The following is a 20,579-nucleotide window of genomic DNA, read 5'->3' as shown; positions in this document are numbered from 1 at the left end:
CGGGAGGAGGAGCTGGGAACGCTAGACATGTTCTTTCCTGGAAACCTTTTGGGATTTTTCTTTGCGGGATGGTTGAATGGATCTAGGATCCAGTCTCATTAAATAGATGTTGTCCCTCGCGCGATCGGGGTGTTATGCGCAAAAACGCACTGACCTCTCGCATCCGCTCGACACGTGGAAGCTGAAGTTATTGATACACAGAAGCCGAAGGGTACAGACATTGAATGGAAGGTCAAATACACTACTTGGAGGTCATTGGTGGAGGAACCCGCCCTGCAATGCCGAAGACAATCTATGCACCGAACACCTCGCCATTGAAGCCTGGTTCGGGGGATACTGAGGGAGTCCTGGACTAAGGGGTCCTCGGGCGTCCGGCTTGTTAACTATGGGCCAGACTGATGGGCTGTGAAGATATGAAGACCAAAGACTCCACCCGTGTCCGGATGGGACCCTCCTTGGCGTGGAAGGCAAGCTTGGTGACCAAATATGTAGATTCCTTTCTTTTAACCGACCTTCTGTAATCCTAGATCCTCCCGGCATCTATATAAACCAGAGGACTTAGTCTGGAGAGCAGATATATTCATTACCATAGTCATACAGGCTAGACTTCTAGGGTTTAGCCATTACGGTCTCGTGGTAGATCAACTCTTGTAATACTCATATTCATCAATATCAATCAAGCAGGACGTAGGGTATTACCTCCATAGAGAGGGCCCGAACCTGGGAAAACATTGTGTCCCCTATCTCCTATTACCATCGACCTTAGACACACAGTTCGGGACCCCCTACCCGAGATCCGCCGGCTTTAACACCGACAGGCGCCGGGTAGGAAATTTCGATGGGGTCGAGTTTGACTTTTGGTTTGGGACATATGTGGATATGAGAAAGTAGTTGAGGGCTTTGGAGCATATCACTAAGCATTTTGAGCAAGTACCTCATTAAGCAACACATCATCCCCTTGTAATAGTATTGGCTTTTCCTATGGACTCAATGTGATCTTGGATCACTAAAAGTAAAATGTAGAGTGTTGGGGATATTACTACTGGACGTAAACCGGCCAGGAGTAGCCGGGTTAACTCTATGAAGATTAGAAGCCCATGAAGACAAAGTATGGTGGTGCTTTACAAAGGCCCAAGGCCCAAAGGTGGGTTAAGGCCTGTAGATGTAAACCGGCATTATCATGTAACTTGTATTGTAAGATAGGAGAGATAGAGACCGAGTTGGACATGTTGATGATCCGGCCTCGGGACTCTATAAACCGACGTGCGTCGACCTATGTATATATAAAGGAATGACCCGGCGGTGGTTTAGGGACAATACACAACAACAACTCGAAGCCAGGCAAAGCGGATTCGCTCCCTGGTCATCGAAACCCCAGCAATTCCATCACAACTAGATGTAGGCTTTTACCTTCGTCGTAAGGGGCCGAACTAGTATAAAACTCTCGTGTCCCTTGTCCGGTTTAACCCCTTTAATCTAAGCCGTAGCGATGGCTCCACGACTAAGTCCTTTCACGAGCACATCTACCGTGACAAAACCACGACAGTTGGCGCCCACCGTGGGGCTATCGCACGATGGTTTCGAGTTCTTGAAGGGCATCTTCAAAGGACTCAAGGGATACGTTGTGGGCCGGATGACTAAGAGTCATCGCGACAAGCTCTACATCGACGACGCAGGATGGGATCCCGAGGCCGGTTCAATTGAGTACAGGTACTGGGTCCCCTTTGGCAGAATTCACGTCTTCATCGGCAAGATCTGCGAACCAGGCCCTGAGCCGGACATCTGCACCGACATCATCGAGACGGCTCAACGTGCAAGCTCCGCCCAGGTTCAGCCCGCCGTAAAGCATGTTTTCGTAGGTGTCATCCATGGGGCGGAATATGAGCATAGATCGGCATCTGGTGGCGAAAACATTGTCTGCTCTGATGACGAGCCTTCAACCGGAGAGACCAAGTCGTTGTACCAGCTGTAGGACGGCTGGACTAGTGGAGGCTCCGATGGCAACAGTATTCCAGACCCCCTCGATCTGCCAAGCGGGGTCGCGGTCTTCATGGCCGGTACACAACCAGCGCAACACTCTTCTACCGCCGCGGCAATGATCTCCGGTTCAGCAACAGCAACACCAGAGGGAGCAGGGGGCTCTGCACCGCCTCCGGCTCAGGTTTTGTCCGATCTGTTTGACACTTTAGCATCATTACTAGCAGTGGAGGTGGATGCGGCAAACCGGGATCAGCACAACATGGAGATTACAAAGGTGAAGGATCAGATAACTCAAGCTAAAGTGGACCTGGCAGCAGAAAATGTCAGGATGGCTGCAGAGCGGGCCGGATTGGAGGCTCTGGCGTACTGGCTTATGCTGGATCAGAGTGCGTCAGAGGACGTCATTAGGAGAAGATACCGATCACGCCTTCTGTCGGTCTTGGAGGCGAGGAATCTCTTTAACACACCCGGAGCGAGCAACAGCAACCAACCAGTGGTGAACCGGGCGGAGGCACCTGGGACCGGAGCGCCGGTTCATCCTCGTGCAACGGATCCGCCTCCTCCGCCTCGTCAAAATAACTTTCCGTCACATCGCATCTCAACACCTCCGGATCATTACTCTAACCCATTGGATAACATCATTGCTACCGCTTCAGGATTGGCAGCTCTCTCGATTGATGGTGAGTCCCCCGTAGCGGTTGAGACACGACGGGCTAGGGAGATCCTGCAGACGGCCTTGACTCAGCAGCAGGCTTATTCGCATAGCCGCGAGATGATTCATTCCACTCCCTGTCCAAGTCGGAGCTACAACAGGCATATTGATGAACCGGCTGTGTCAAGAAGTGCGCGGCACCGTAACCCGGCGGGTGGTGGTGCTAATGCACAAGATGTGGTGGATCATGGCCGAGCGCGTCGAGAGGCCGAGTTGGCAGCACAGAACGCGGCTCGTCAGCCTACTCCGGTTCGTCCATCCACCTCCATGGAGCCAGGTGTGGTCTTCAGTTCTTTGGGGGTACCGTGCCTCACCCCAGCCTTGCGTAATGTGCGACTACCCAATGATTTTAAGGGCCCTCGTAAGGTGCCGAATTACACTGCCGATTTGCCCCCTGAGTCATGGGTAGAGAGTTATGAGATGGCGATGGAGATGCTGGATGTGGATGAAGCGGTATGTGCTAAGTATTTCACCATGATGTTGGAAGGAACAGCTCGTACTTGGTTAAAAAGTTTGCCAGCTAACTCCATTGGGTCCTGGGCCGAGTTAAAAAACCCATTTTATCCAGAATTCAAAGTACACTTGTAAGCAGCCTATGTCAATTGTGGACCTAGCCGCCTGCGTTCAAGAGGATGGGGAATCTACAACCCATTGGGTGAAGCGACTCTCGGCTATTTTACATTCATCAGACCGCATCGATGCTGATACAGCAGTCTTGACGTTGGAAGGCAATTGCCGGTTTATGCCGTTGAAACTGAAGTGAGGAATACTCAAACGTCACTGCAACGACATGTCAACGCTTATGGCTGCTTTGGTTAAATACGCCGATTCAGATAGTACCAAGGATCCCGAGTCTGAAGAGGACAAATCCGGGAAGGGGAAAAAGAACGGCAGTGCCAAGGGGCAGCAACATAACCCGACAGGTCATGGGAACAATGGTAAGCACAAGGCGGATAACAGCTTGCTCTTTGTGGCTAACACCAACGCCCAGGATAACGGTCAGCGTCGCAAGGGTAAACTGCCCCAGCGGGGCGGAGGGTCAGGCCCCAATTTGGAACGCCTGTTAATCAACCTTTTCCAAAGGATGGATCGAAGGAGAAGCCAGCTTCGCATCTTTGGAAGGATTGTTTCATCATGCGAGAGTTCAAGAATTCCATTATGTTTCAATACGACAATGGCCCGCCCGGCGGTTCAGGAGGCGGTTTTCATGGGCCGGTTATGGAGGCGGCAGCTCTGGTTCAGGATTCCAAGGCAATCAGACCGGACATGTCAATCAAGGTAATCAGGGAAATCAGGGAGGTTATAACCATCAGGGGAATCAGCAGCGGCAGCAGTTGGGTTATCAGAGCAATCTGAAGTAGTTGAATAGTGGGCAGTATCATGTCTTTACCACTAGCTTGTGTAAGCGTGATCAGAAGCTTCACAAAAGGGCCGTGAACTCCGTTGAACCGGCGGTGCCTCGGTATTTACGCTGGTCTCAACAACCCATTTTATGGAGTCGAGAGGATCATTCGCCCTGGGTTGATAATCCGGGTCATCTGGACTTAGTAGTGGCACCTCAAGTTGGGGTTACAAGTTCACCAAGGTACTTATCGACGGAGGAAGCAGTATTAACATCCTTTACTATGAAACCTTTCGTTGCATGGGGTTAACAGATAAGAATCTTAAACCGTCGAACACTGTGTTTCATGGGGTGGTGCCTGGTAAATCGGCATACCCAGTCGGCAAGATAGCTCTGGAAGTTGCTTTTGGAGACGAGCATGATGCACGATCAGAGGTGTTAACTTTTGAAGTGGTAAAAATCAAGAGTCCATATCATGCCCTGTTTGGACGGTTGGCTTATGCTAAGTTCATGGCAAGGCCGTGTTATGTTTATCTGCAGCTTAAGATGCCGGGTCATAAGGGGACCATCACAGTACATGGGAGCAGGAAGATAGCCTTGGAGTGTGAAGAAGGTGATGCGGCTTATGCCGAGTCGGTTTGTGCCACAGAGGAGCTGAAATTTTACAAAGACAATGTTGACCCGGCAGATATGACTTCTCTGAAAAAGTCAACTACTGAGCATGACCCGGCACTGAAGTTTAAATCGGCTGAGGAGACTAAACCGGTTGATTTTGTTCCTGGCGATTCATCCAAGCAGTTCAGCATCAGTGCTAACTTGGATCCGAAATAGGAAGGCGCGCTCATCGAGTTCATCCATGAGAACCGGGACATCTTTGCATGGAAGCCTTCTGACATGCCAGGTGTACCGAGGGAACTCGCTGAGCACACCCTTAATATAGATCCCAAGTTTAAACCGGTCAGGCAGTTTCTTCGCCCCTTCAATGAAGAGAGACATAAGGCTGTTGGTGAGGAGGTAGCCCAGCTCTTGGTAGCAGGGTTTATTGTGGAGGTCTTTCACCCTGAGTGGCTAGCTAATCCGGTGCTGGTACTTAAGAAAAACGGCACTTGACGTATGTGTGTGGATTACACAGATTTGAACAAGGCCTGTCCAGCTGATCCCTTCGCTCTCCCTCGTATTGATCAGATTATTGATGCTACGGCCGGTTGTGACCGTTTGTGTTTTTTGGATGCTTACTCTAGTTATCATCAGATCAAAATGGTAGTTGAGGACCAAGAGAAGACATCTTTCATAACTCCCATTGGAGCCTTCTGCTATGTATCTATGCCTTTTGGGCTCAAGAGTGCCTAGGCGACATATCAATGTTGTGTTCAAAATTGTCTTCATAAACAGATTGGGCACAATGTCCATGCTTATGTGGATGATATTGTGGTGAAGTCTAGGAAGGAGGAAGCATTGATAGATGAGCTAAGGGAAACTTTTGACAACCTCCGGGTCTATAAGATGATGCTTAATCCAGCCAAATGTGTCTTTGGTGTACCGGCAGACAAGCTTTTGGGTTTTCTAGTGTCTAACAGGGGGATTGAAGCTAATCCGGGGAAGATCACAGCTATCACGTCTCTGGCTAAACCGGCATGCATTAATGATGTTCAACGTTTGGCGGGCCGGATTGCAGCCATAAGCCGGTTTATCGGTCGCCTTGGAGAGAAAGCTATCCCCTTGTATCAGATGTTAAACAAAAAAGATCACTTCGTCTGGAGCAATGTTGCTGATGAAGCACTTATGGATCTAAAAAAAAGTTAGCCGAGCCACCTGTCCTTGCGGCTCCGGTTGATAAGGAGCCTCTATTGCTCTATGTGGCTGCTAATGCCCGAGCTGTTAGTGTGGCTATTGTTGTGGAGCGCAAGGAGGCTGGGAAGAGTATCCGGTTTAACAGCCGGTTTATTATATCAGCGAGGTGCTTATAGAATCCAAACAGAGATACCCACATTGGCAGAAGCTGGTGTATGGAGTTTTTATGGCAAGCCAGAAGCTCAAGCATTATTTTCAAGGTCATCCTATCACAGTGGTCAGTTCAGTCCCCCTGGGAGATATCATCGAAAACAGAGAAGCAACTGGCCGGATTGCTAAGTGGGCTATTGAGCTTGGACCTCACGGGCTCAAATAGACACCTCACACAATAATCAAATCTCAAGCACTCGTGGAATTCATTAATGATTGGACGGAGTTGCAGGCACCGAAGGAAAAGCCAGACAACACTTATTGGAATATTCACTTTGATGGATCCAGGCAATTGGAGGGCTCGGGGGTTGGAGTCATATTAACTTCCCCACGAGGTGATAAGTTTTGTTATGTTCTCCGTTTAATGTTCCCTTGTACTAACAATGCAGCTGAGTATGAGGCCTTGCTCCATGGTCTTCGGATGGCTAAGGAAATGAACTTAAGTCGGGTTAAGTGCTTTGGTGACTCGGACCTGGTGGCTCAGCAGGTATCTGGCACTTGGGATTCCAAGGATCCACTTATGGCGGCATATAGACGAGAGGTGGATGCAGTGGCTGGTCACTTCAAGGGTTATCAAGTGGACCACATAGACCAGCGGAAGAACGAAGCAGCAGATTCTTTAAGTCGTTTAGGCTCTCAACATAAACCGGTGCCACCCAATACCTTCCTTGATGTACTGCATAATCCGTCAGTGAAGATACCTATGGAGGAGGATTTGGCTATGCCTGACCCGGAGGCTCAATTAGTGGTGGCTCTTCATGTTATTCCGTATTGGACGGTCCCGTACCTGACATACATGAACTGGGGCAAGTTGCCATACGACGAAATCTTGGCCCAGCAGATAATCCGGCGATCCAAGTCAATGACCATTGTCAATGGGGAGTTACATCATTGTAGTGTCATAGGAGCATTTCATCGTTGTGTTTCCCCTCAACAAGGTTGTGAGATCGTTGGTGAGATCCACGAAGGCGATTGTGGTCACCATGTCGGTTCAAAATCCTTGGTGGCTAAGGCTTTTCATCACGGCTTTTAATTGTTGACATTTCATGCTGATGCTGAGGATTTGGTTAAGAGGTGTGATGGTTGTCAAAAGTTCGCACGCCATGCCCATGCTCCAGCCCAAGAGTTAAGAATGATTCCAATAACTTGGCCGTTTGTAACCTTGGGGCTCGATATGGTTGGACCTTTTAAGAGGTCCAAAGACAAGAAGACCCACCTACTGGTGGCGGTGGATAAGTTTACCAAGTGGGTGGAGGCAGAGCCAGTCAGCAAGTGTGATGCAGCCACAACCGTTCAATTTATCAAAAAGGTGATATTCCGGTTTGGCTTTCCACATAGCAGTATAACTGATAATGGTAATAATCTATCCAAGGGTGCTATGGAAGAATTCTGTCAATGTGAGCACATCCGGCTTGACGTGTCGTCAATGGCTCACCCCCAATCTAATGGTCAGGCAGAAAGAGCCAATCAAGAAATTTTGAGAGGTATCAAGCCCCGGCTTATGGTTCCTTTAAAGCGGACGTCGGGTTGTTGGGTGGAGGAGTTACCTTCCGTATTATGGAGCATCAACACCACACCAAACAGGTCTACGGGTTACATGCCTTTCTTTATCGTTTATGGGGCAGAGGCGGTTCTCCCTAGTGACATCCGTCATGACTCGCCCCGTGTGGTGGCTTATGTTGAAGCTGATAATGAGAAGGCACGTCAGGACTAACTAGACCTGTTAGATGAGGAACATGATCTGGCAGCGGTGCGTTCGGCGATTTATCAACAAGATCTCCGACATTATCACAGCCGCCGGGTTAAGACCAGAAATTTTCAAGAGGGCGATCTGGTGCTCCGGCTCATCCAGGATCAGACTGATATGCACAAGTTATCCCCACCTTGGGAAGGACCTTTTGTGGTCAGCAAAAATCTACACAATGGGTCATACTACCTTATCGATGTTCAAGAGCACAAAGACTCACGTAAATCGGAGGAGGAGACCCAGCGGCCATGGAATATAGCTAATCTTCGGCCTTACTATACTTGAGCCATAGGCTCTTTTTTATGTACATACTTATGACAATGTATATATTATAGTCAATATAATAAACTGGAGCCTCAGCTAAAGCGGAGTCTCTGTTTGTTTTACATCAAGTGTTTTCATGGGGGCTTCTGTTTACAAAGTGGAGTTCTGTTGATCCGGCTTGTTAAAGCTACACATATAAAAGGAAATCACTAGGGGGCTTGGTCATATCTGAACCTTTGCTACACCTCTTGATTGGCTTAAAGCCAAAGGGAAATCACTAGGGGGCTTGGTTGTATTCGAACCATGGCTACGCCTCTTGATAGGCTAAAAGCCAAAAGGAAATTATGTGGACCAAAGAGAGTTTGTTGGAAAAGCACAACTCAAACATAGGTACCACTGAGCACAGCTCAAATGTTGCTTGGGGGCTCCTTGCTTCTCAAAGAACAAAGAGTTTGTACCCTTGTAATAGGCTATCAAGCCAGGCTCGGAAGCCAGGTGTACTCACCTAAAACCCTGGGTTATCCTGCCTCTTTAAGTAAGCCACTCCGTCCAGGTAAACCTGGTATGACCCATCGAACGTTTGACAAGTCAAACTCATAGACCCCGAACTTGTCAAAGTTAAAACGATGATTGGTTAAAGATTGAGGTCCATCTTAAAAGGCTGTGAAAAATGGTTTAACTCAGTGGCCTGGCAGCCCATGAAAAGCCTCGATTTAGGGCCTGGCAGCCCATGAAAAGCCTTGCATATTTTTCTGGTATTTTTTGCATTATTTAAAACCTCTTTTGATAAAGGATTTATGAACATTTTCTGATAAACCGGTGTCTATTACAACCCGGCATGGCTTTCAAACGCTAAGTTGTTAGTACATGATCAGTTACAATCCGACATTAATTTGATCCGGTCTGGTTTTGGCTAAGAAGTCACCAGAGTTATATGAACAAACCGGTGTTTATCATAACCCGATATGATTTGGTTATGAACCGACAAGGATGCAAGGAGTCATCAATACTCCAGATTGGTGTTATCACCCTTATTATAACAATAGTTGGTCAGCCAACGAGATACATCATAGGTATCATCTATTTAATATCTGGTTATTACAATCTTGGTTATCCATCCAAGCTATGTATATATTTTGGGCATCATGACCCGTCCAGTGGTAAACCACTAGGACACTTTCGAGTTCTTATATGCAGGAGCAAATCGAATAAGGCAGCAATGGACTATGCATATAATAGATCCCATGGGCATGGTGAGTTATCAGTATCAAGCAAAATAAACATGCTCGATGGCATAACAGATAAAGTGTTTACACTATCCTATTACAAGGCGCTTTAACAACCCACACAGAATAATTGTTTCAATAATGAGTGGCAGACTGCGATTGATAAACCGGCCTCCGGTTTAGGATTGCTCATCTGGACGACTTGAAGATTGAGGATCATCTTGAGTTGGCGCATCCTCCTCATCTCTACCCAGTGGCTGGAAATCAATCGTCGTCCAATCGATTCTAGTTAAAGCTTGGAACACGGCCTCTTCACATATAAGGTTGGAGGGATCAATGTCAGGGGCATAAGTGTGCTTACGAATTGGCGGAATAAGATCTTCTACGTCATGTATTGTCGCAGGATATCTCTTCTGATCCATATCATAAACCGGCTGGTAATGAGAAAGGTCGGTTTCATCCGCCAATTTGCTTGCAATGGGACGCAGTTCCCTTGTCAGCCTTAGGAGATCATCATTGTTGAATTCTGAACCATCTTCTTTTACGCCGGGATAGCCTTGACCAATATCTGCCGATTCAAGATCTGGAATCCACGCCTTGGCCCAGATTAGCGCGGTCAGCGCACCTCACCTGGCAGCTGATCTCTTCAGTTCATCCAACCGGGTAGGCAACATGGACAGCTTTTTGATGGTTTCTTTTATTAGCGTTGGAGGAGGCTTGTTATAAGCTGCAGTGCAAATGACTCGATGGGATCCAGAATACAGCTGTTCTATCAAAGTATAGGCCGCCTTAAGTTTCATCCGCATGTCGAAACCCAGATGAGTAATGTGGGTCCCTGTCATGGTACGCGTCAGTAAACTGGCTATGGATAAGATATTATGAATTGCAAAAACTTCATATGAGGATACTCACCAAATACAGCAGAGGTCATGGCATTAATCTGCCGCTTTAAGCCGGTCAGTTCTTCAACCACTGGCTTCAGGGCTGCTTCTGCGTCTTTGTCCTTCTTTGTTAAACCGGCCTTCTCTGTGTCCCAATCTGCATGCTCTTTATTAAAGGTTTCCTTCAGCTTCCCCATGGCTGCTAAGGCATTAGTCAGTTCTTCCTTGGCTTTGGAAGCTTCCACTTGCTGAGATTTAATGTTTTCCTGAAGGTCAGCAGTTTGAGCATCCTTCTTACTCAGTTCGGCCTACAAAGGCAAGATATATCATCAATGGGCTATGTATATTTGAAGTACCAAGCATATAACAAGTTATGCACTTTGTACTTGGGGGCTAATGCCTATTTGCTCTATTATCAGAAATTTTTGCAAGTCCCAAGTACAATGCGAGCATCATCCTTGACACTTGGGGGCTAATGTACATCTGTTCAACTTTAAGCATTGATTAAAGACCCGGTTTAACTTGGAAAGATAACCTGGCCCTTGGGGCTGTACATGCGAAAAGTATAGGAAAACAATGATCCAGTACCGGTTTATTTTAAGGACTACTGGATATGTGAAAGATAAGCATGCAAGGGTCAATATATTACAAAGTCCCGATTTATGATTACCATCATAAACCGGCCCTTGGGGACTACTAGAGTTGATCCTTACAAATTGGATTTAAGAAAGGACAAGTGATGAAAGTATCTCATAGTGCTCCTATATCAGATTCACTAAACTGGCTTCATAGTCACGGTTTGAGTGCACACGGTTTAGAAAGCCAGAATGGAGTTCTTGAGCACTGAGGTGGGCATAGCTTGATAAATCGGTGCTCCATTTTCCTTTTTCCATTGCAGCACGTTCTTCTTTAGCGCTATGTTTGGATAAAGCAAAAGGGTTGCCAGGAGAGGTATGACCAACACCAGTGATGACAACATCATCTTCCTTGTTACCAGTAGTCTATGTTGGAGTTGTTGGGATATCAGTAGCCTTCGCCGGACTGGGCGGTCCATCATCATGATGGACCGGGCTCGTCGGTTTGTCGGCAAGGTCTGCTACTTCAGCTTCTGCTTGCTCATTTAAATCATGATCCGGAGGGGGTGGTTCATGAAAAACAATGTCTGCATGGGGACCTTCCGGTTCAGCGGTTTGCTCCGGTTCAACAACCAATTCTTCAGACGGTTTATTCACCCGAGTTTTCTTGCTGGGTCTAGCCTTGGCTCTGAAAAGGAAAAGATGCAAGGATGAAAACAGCATGCAAATACAAAGCGTCAACGGATTCAATTAAAACTTACCCAGCAACGGTCTTAAGAGGAGGGAGTTGTGTCGCTGTTGACTCGCCAGAGGATGAAGGAGGTGTCACCTGATAATTCGAATCGGATGGATTAAGAGGTTCTCGGAAATAGCCGGCCTTGGGATAAGAAGTGTCAGAAGTGGGTGAGACCTCAGGTCGGCGTTTCCGGGCCGGGGTATTTGGTAAACCGGTCGAAGTGACCGTTTGGCCGCTGTGCTCGGTTGTGCGGCGAGCCTCATGCTGCTGCTTATTCAAAAGAAATGGTGGATCCAAGTGAGCAAGAGGGTGAGAAAAGCTTACTTTCCGGACTGCTTGACGGATTTTTTGCGTTGGCAGAGGGTCTGAACCGGAGGAAAGGATAATTACCTCTGCATCTCAGCTTGGCTGCCTTCAGCGTCCTCCTGGTAAAAATCATTGTCAATGAGATGCATGAAAAGTGAACCAAGTGAATCAAGTTCTCCCTCTACTTCCAGTTCCTCCGGGTCGTCATCAAGCTCTAAACCGATGGGTTCAGATGCCTTCCTTTTTGTAGTTTTCTTGACAGCTTTCGTTTTAGGACGAGAAGGCTTCACCGCTTTCTCTTGAGGTTTATTTTTCCAGAACGGATCATCACCCTGTTTAAAAATGGGCAGATGGTATTCAAAGATTGCACAGTCCAAAAATATCAGGTGTAAAGCGGAAGCACAGACAATACTTACAACGGGCGGTTTGTTTTGCGTGTAAAAGGGGCTTAACCCGGTCTTGCTGCAGACAGCTTCCGGTTCATTCAACATTTTCTTGACAGATTCAGTGACTTCCTCATCTATTAGCTGAATATTGATATGACATTGGGAGTCTTGTATGTCACCAGTATACTCGCACATTAAGCCGGAGCGGCGACTTAACAGCAAAATGCTCCAGGATATCCAGCAACGGATGAAGTCCACGCCTGTTAAACTGTTGGCCATGAAAGCTCTAAGTTTAGTGAGTTGTGGGGCGTATGAGGCCCGTTCCTTGGCACTTAGTCATTGCGGAAGCAGATGAGTATTAGCGAGCCGATGAGCACGATAACCCGGGAGAGGGATTTCATCTTTAGGAGAGGTGTCTTTGCAATAGAACCAAGTTTGATTCCACTCTTTTGGGTGATTGTGAAGTTTGGCATGATGAAACTCAACTTCTTTCCTATTCTGAACAGAGAGGCCGCCAAGTTCAGTGTTGGGTCCGTCTACAAATTCAGTGCGACAGTTTAAATGGAAGAAATCCTAGAACAGCTCGACAGTTGGTTCTTCTTATAGATACGCTTCAGAAAAAACTTGAAAGTTGCATATATTGGATACCGAGTTGGGTCCAATGTCTTGAGGGTGGATCTGAAAGCTGGCAAGTACATCTCAGAAAAACTTAGATCCGGGCGGTTTAAAGCCACAGCCTATATGATCAACAAACGCCACTACTTCACCCTGTTTGGGGGTAGGAGGATTTTCCGGCCCAGGAACTCGCCACCGGATTTCATTTTTCTTCGGTAAGGTACCAATCTTGACCATTCCGTTCAGTTGCTCCTCTGTAACCCGGGAAGGGACCCAATTACAGGAATAGAACTGTTTGGCCATTGCAAGTGAGAAGCTGGGAAGAAAATAATGTCGGTTTATGATTCATTAATGGTGATGCATAAGGTACAATAGGTTGAGGGAAAAGGAATCCAAGCATGTGAAATTGATAAATCGGAGGAAGTTATAAACCGCCTACGACAGAGTGTTTATGAATGGTAAAGCGATGAATAGAAGCAGAGGTATATGCATATTGTTACACTGGAGTATAAATGAATCGGCGGTTTAAAAGGGGACTAATGGTACCTGCCGGATTATCATACTTCAAAAAGTTAAACCGCTTATATTGGTGTGAGGAGTACAGATCTAAAAATACCTAAGTAAGGGGAAACAGGTTTCACAGATTTATATGAAAATTACAGATCTGAGGTGTGACAGAAACTGGAATATATTCAGGTTTAAACTTCAGGTGCTTAAACAGTTCAGCAGATCCAGATAAGTTGTTCTTTATATAAAGGGGGAGTCTAATGAGGAAAATAAGATTATGGCTACGGTCACGCAAGAATAACAGGGTCAAACTAGCCTTTGATGATACGGAAAAGAAAAGAGAAGAATAGCACCGGAGTTTTTGATGAACTCCGACGAATAGTGAAACCCTAAAGACAAGATCTAGGTGGAAGGAAAGAAGGCTTACCAGTGTCACAGGGACGGCAGACAGATGCCGTGGCTTTCTAGTTCGATCAGGGTGATGCAGCGGCCAACGATGAGGCAGGGGCGAAGTTCGACGACGGCGGTGGCGCTCGGGTGCAGGGACGTCGCAAGGAGGAAGAAGTGACGAAGAGGCAGTGGAGGAAAAAGAAAAAGGAGGCCTCATCCCTATTTATAAGGCAAAGAGATAAGTAACAGGCACGGGAATCGAGGAGCTCAAAAATGGATATTTAATAAAGTTGTCGCCTTGATGGTTGGATGCTCATTAATAAAAGGCATCTTCATCTTCAATGAATAGATGACATCATGGCGATTTATCACAAATCCGGAGGATGGCGTCAGGGTGGTTTACAAGATCCGTGCGAAGGTGCAAGAGGAGGAATTTTTCTAAGTATTGAAGATTGACATGAACAAGTTCAAATCAATCTGGGGCCTAATGTTGGGGATATTACTACTGGACGTAAACCGGCCAGGAGTAGCCGGGTTAACTCTATGAAGATTAGAAGCCCATGAAGACAAAGGATGGTGGCGCTTTACGAAGGCCCAAGGCCCAAAGGCGGGTTAAGGCCTGTAGATGTAAACCGACATTATCATGTAACTTGTATTGTAAGATAGGAGAGAAAGACACCGAGTTGGACACTTTGATGATCCGGCCTCGGGACTCTGTAAACCGACGGGCGTCGACCTATGTATATATAAAGGGATGACCCGGCGGCGGTTTAGGGACAATACACAACAACAACTCGAAGCCAGGCAAAGCGGATTCGCTCCCTGGTCATCGAAACCCCAGCAATTCCATGACAACTAGACGTAGGCTTTTACCTTCATCTTAAGGGGCCAAACTAGTATAAAACTCTCGTGTCCCTTGTTCGGTTTAACCCCTTTAAGCTAACCCATAGCAATGGCTCCACGACTAAGTCCTTTCATGAGGACATCTGCCGTGACAAAACCACGACATAGAGTCTTGAGCTTGAGCCAACATGTCTTCTTAGTATTTTGAGGGGTCCACTTTCTGATCGATGCCAGGCCAAACATTGAGCTTTCCTGAAATATTTATCTTGAAATAGCATTAGCTCAATGGGCTATATGTTGTTAGGAATTACCAAAACCACCCAGGGATAGTTGCACTTTCAAAGTGGTGATTCTCCTCGTAGATCTCCTGATTCCTCTCCTCTGAGGCGGCGTGTGCCGCGGCCACTGCGGCGGTAGGGCTCTTTGCGTGCTCGACGAGGCACTCCTCCTCCCGCAGGAACTCGGTGTAGCGCGCAAGGTCGCTGTCGCACGTGCGGGCATCCACCTCCACGTCCCGCCTTCGGGCGGCGGTGGCGGAGCGGGTGATGATCCCGACGGTCGATGGTGGGCTGGCGGCCACGACGGCCGACGATGGGGTGGAGGCCACGACCACCACCTCCCGCCTTCGGGCCGCGGTGGCGGAGCGGGTGATGGCCACAGTGGCCGGCAGTGGGGTGGCGTCCACGACAGCCTTCTCGCGCCTTCGGGCCGCAGCGGCGGAGCGGGCGATGGCCCTGGATTTCGACGGTGGTGTGGCAGCAACGGCGGCCGGCAACAGCTGTCGACAGGCACCGGCAGCGGAGCGTGTGGTGGGTATTCCGTGCACACCCAACAGGGACTCCACGCGCACTACACTACACCGGGGACTGCGCCGCCGCCACCGTGGTGTAGCCTCCCAGCTGGAGCTGTCCTCTAATGACGGCGGAGTGGCCGAGCGATGACGACGGACCGGTGCCATTGGTGAATGTGGGAGAAGCAGAAGGGATAAGCTACATGGATGGAGGGGAAAATGTGACGTAGGACTCGCCGGCCATGAGGGTTTTTATAGCAGGCCGGTAAGCATTGGGATTTTGGGGGATTTCACCGAGTTGGGTAGGAAGCTTATGCGGGAACCTGTGAGGTTGCGCAGGAACGGTCTCACCGATGATTCATTGGCGCCACTGTTTGGCAAAAAGAACGCCCCTGCGTGCTGCGCAAACTTGCGCTGTAAGCCGTCTGCGGCAGCGGGGTGACAAGACATGCGAGAGGAGGACGAAAGGCCATGTACACATACGGTTAATAAAAAAATGTTTGCAATTTAATTACCAAGTAAACCACCGGCCTAGTTTATAAGTATGATTTAACTAATAAAATACGAATGCATGTCGCCAAAGATTATATAGCTGGATTTGTATTTGAACATAGTTTCCAATTATATAATTTTTAAAACATGCATTAACATTTTGTTGGTTAAATTTGAGGGCAAAGTATGGTGCGGAATATAAAGAAGACTATAGACTAGATGGAGGTGGTACCACACGACCGCTCTCTACGCAGTGACGCAACTATCGGCCGGCTTGTAGGCGACCATTTCCTGCATGTTCAACTGCTCTATGCATGTGGTTGCTTGCGGTTTAGGCGGCCGCGGCGCGCTCTGCTCACATCCCGCCGCGCGCGCTCTGCTCTCGCGTCCCTCAGAGTGCTCTGCCCTCGTCCCTCCACACGCGCTGCCAGTGTTTTGGGTCGGTGCAAGATCACGCACGTTCGTGTGCAAGCGGTTGCGCCGGGCGCGGCGCGACGATGCTGTTACTCGCTGCAAAAACTGCCATGCGGATGTGCCGAGAATCCATGCCGCCCAGCCCCCTTTTATTCCTGTGGCCATTTACCTTCATCTCTCGTCTCACACGACACAATAAGCACACCCACGACGACACATATAGAGAGGGCACCCAGCGGTTCCAATGGCTCTCCCCGTGGCTCCAATGGTGCTCCTAGTGGCCGACGACGATAACGGCGGGCAGTTCACCATGCATCACGTAGTGGACACCCACATGAGAGGGAAGGCCCTCTCGGTGGTGTACACAAATGATCCGATCTCGGTGGAGAGCTCCATCTAAACTATGGAGCAGTTCCTTGCCGAGGATAAGTATCGAGTGGTCGGCTTCGACCTTGAGTACACCATCGGTCGTGCCGGGCACGATTAGAAGGCCGCCGTCGCCCAGTTGTGTGTGCGACATGACGTCCTCATCTACCACTTCCACCTTGCCACAAGGCCTTGCGGGCATTTCTCTAGGTTTATCAACAGCTTTGACTACAGTTTCGCTATGGTGGACACCACCAACGATCTAAAAGCTCTCAAGGTTTCGGACTTGAAATGCCCGAATCTTGTCAACATCCAGCACCACTACAAGGTCTGGGGCAGCGACGAAAGCAAACTGAACTCCCTGGTTGACCTCGCCTCGGCCATCATCAACCCCTACTACGCGAAGATGAAGCAAGAGGGCAATAAGGACAAGAACGCCTGGCACAGTGTGTAGCATAAGAGACTGGATGAACAACATGTCAAGTACGCGGCCATGGACGCGCACACAAGCTACGAGACGTAGGCGGATCGTTGACATGAGGAACTGTCTTCTTCCTGGCCCAGATGAGGGATCGAGCCACATAGCAGTGGCGGGAGCGTCACAAGAAGTAGATGACTATACGATCGTTTCTCCTACTTTAGAATGCATGCAATTGTTTATTGAGGTGTGTGCGAATGATCTGTATAGTCACTTATGTAATTGGATGTTGATTTCAGTTATATATATATATGTACATGTTATTCTACTGTAGACATAGCAATTCACACGGCATATTAGCAGCAATCGTCTGTGTTATTATTGGTCTTCGCACACATTTTAGATTACGGACATGTTTGCCACGTATCGCACACGTCTTGTTCAGTTGAACCATTTCCATTGTGTTGCCTAATCACACACAGTTCATCCCAGTTAACTGTATGTTGTATATCGCACACTCCTTCATCTGGCTGCCTATTTCTTTTGTGCCTCCTCATCCCAAACATTTAATTGAGATGAACTGTATGCCCTTCATCGCACACGCAACTAAATTCTGAACCGTGTTTGATGCATCTATCATCGCAAACGTTTTGCACCTTTTTCATGGTTTTTTACACCACCATTTGCGATTATGGCATCGCACACAGTTTCGTCGAAGGGTCTCTGATCGTAGTGTCGCGTTTGGACCATCCTGCAGTAGTGTTTAAAAACTTGAGCTCTAGCACCTCTGCAAATCACTCCTTCCTTCTGCGAAGGGACTATCTATTTGTTTTTATGTTGTGTCATCACCTTCTAAAACAAGCGCTAGAACCATAGAGCACAACTTTCATGACTTATGCATTGTGTGTAGCTAATGTTGGGTGCATCATGACTGGATCTTTTCTACCATGAATTACAATGTTTAGTCGTTGCTTCGGCTCAGAAAGGGCTAGCGAGATACCACTATTTTCATATTATATCATGGTTGTTTTGACAATGTGTTACCGTTTGAGATGTCTTATTATTGCTCGCTAGCTGATTATGTCATTGATATGAGTTAATATAATCTTTAAGATTTATTGTCGGCATGGTTAGTTATAATGTTGGCTGAAAACCTGGGTGATGTTTAAGCTTATTTATGCAAATAAGAGCAAAAGAGTTCGTAAAAGTTTTTCTTTTTCACTTTCAGTTTATCAACTGAATTGCTTGAGGACAAGCAAAGGTTTAAGCTTGGGGGAGTTGATACGTCTCCAACGTATCTACTTTTCCTAACGCTTTTCCTCTTGTTTTGGACTCTAATTTGCATGATTTGAATGAAACTAACCCTGGACCAACGCTGTTTTTAGCAGAACTACCATGGTGTTGTTTTTGTGCAGAAATAAAAGTTCTCGGAATGGAACAAAACTTTGCAAGGAATTTTTGTGCAATAAATAAGAATTTATGGAGCCAAGATCCACCGAAGAGGGGCACCTGGGTGGGCACAACCCACCGGGGCACGCCCCCCTCTCCTGGCGTGCCCAGGTGGGTTGTCCCCACCTGGTGGCCCCCGCAGACCCTAAAACCGATGCTATAAAATCGTATTTTTCCAAAAAAATCAGGGAGAAAGAATTATCGCGATCCACGAGATGGAGCCGCCGTCACCTCATGTTCTTCATCAGGAGGCCAGATCTGGAGTCTGTTTGGCGCTCCGGAGAGGGGAATCTTCATTCTTCGTCATCACCAACCCTTCTCCATCGCCAATTCCATGATGCTCCACACCAGGAGTGAGTAATTCCTTCGTAGGCTCGCTGGTCGGTGAGGAGTTGGATGAGATTCATCATGTAATCGAGTTAGTTTTGTTAGGGATTTATCCCTAGTATCCACTATGTTCTTAGATTGATGTTGCTATGACTTTGCCATGCTTAATGCTTGTCACATTAGGCCCGGGTGCCATGATTTCAGATCTGAACCGTTTATGTTATCACCATTATATCCATGTTCTAGATCCGATCTTGCAAGTTATAGTCACCTACTACGTGTTATGATCCGGCAACCCCGGAGTGACAATAGTCGGGACCACTCCTGGTGATGACTGTAGTTTGAGGAGTTCATGTATTCACTATGTGTTAATTCTTTGTTCTGGTTCTATATTAAAAGGAGGCCTTAATATCCCTTAGGTTCCAATATGGACCCCGCTTCAACGGGAGGGTAGGACAAAAGATGTCATGCAAGTTCTTTCCATAAGCACGTATGACTATTTACGAAATACATGCCTACATTATATTGACGAACTGGAGCTAGTGCCATATCGCCCTAAGTTATAACTATCTCATGATGAATATCATCCAATAAGTCATTGATCCAATGCCTACGAATTTATCTTATATTGTTCTTGCTAAGTTACTACTGCTATCATCACTGTTACACTTGCTATGTGTTATCAGTCTCCAGACGCATCTATCTATAAAAAGGAGTAGGGCACCTGATTGAGATACATACTAGAGTCAAGGATTGAGACCTCTAGTGAGAAGGCCAATAAACCATTTTTTGTATCGGAAGGGAAAGAAGGACCATCCATTGGCAAGCACTAAAGGTAGGAATCTAGTGGCTGCTGCATCAAGCTCCATCCATGATTTTACACTCTAGAGGAGAGAACTGCTGTGAGCCAGCTTTGTAGCGACCTTTCTTATGCGGAAGCAAAACCTGTATTTCCATACGAGTTTCCTTCAGTTGCTTAGGGTGAGCAAGCCCATAATATTCCATTTATATTCTGTCTCCCTTTTCTGTTGGAGTTACATAGGAGTGGTCCATAGGGGGGGCACTAGTTACTGGTTGGGAACCATCGGTTCATAGGCGCGCGAATAGGGGTCCATCCAGTTTATACTTTTGGGGTTGTGTGTAGGACTTTCCTCTTGATGTGGAAAAATAGGCTCTTAGGGCATATGCTGCCTTTACCGGAAAAAGAAAGTCAACGGACTTCATGGACGAGGAGGTGGAGGATGAATGGTATACTGCTATCACTATTACCGTTACCATTGCCACTGTCACTATTATCAAAACTATCATATTACTTTGCTACTGATCACTTTGCTGTAGATAATTAATCTCTAGGTGTGGTTGAATTGACAACTCAGCTGCTAATACCTTCAAATATTTTGGCTCCCCTTGTGTTGAATCTGTAAATTTGGGTTGAATACTCTACCCTCGAAAACTATTGTGATCCCCTATACTTGTGGGTTATCAGGACCTTTCTCTGCGTCATTGCCAGGGAGCATAGCTATATTTCTCGAGTCACTTGGGATTATTATCATATTATCACTATGAAGAATCTCAAGGATGCTAAGACTAAGATTTTCCCTCAAAGACGAGGGGAGGTAAGGAACTGCCATCCAGTTCTGCTTTAGATTCACCTTCTGTTATAAGTAAACTTGCAACACCACCACATGCTATTAATTCTAATATGTTGCAAGTTATTGATGATGCTACTTCTGCTATGGATAATGCTTATGATAATGCTAGTACCTTGCTTAATGATGATGTGCCACTTGGTGACTTTCTTGATAAACAAAT

This window comes from Triticum aestivum, chromosome 7A, assembly GCF_018294505.1.
Source record: "Triticum aestivum cultivar Chinese Spring chromosome 7A, IWGSC CS RefSeq v2.1, whole genome shotgun sequence".
Classification (NCBI taxonomy): domain Eukaryota; kingdom Viridiplantae; phylum Streptophyta; class Magnoliopsida; order Poales; family Poaceae; genus Triticum; species Triticum aestivum.
The sequence above is the reverse complement of the archived record's forward strand: the minus strand, read 5'-3'. Positions refer to the sequence as shown.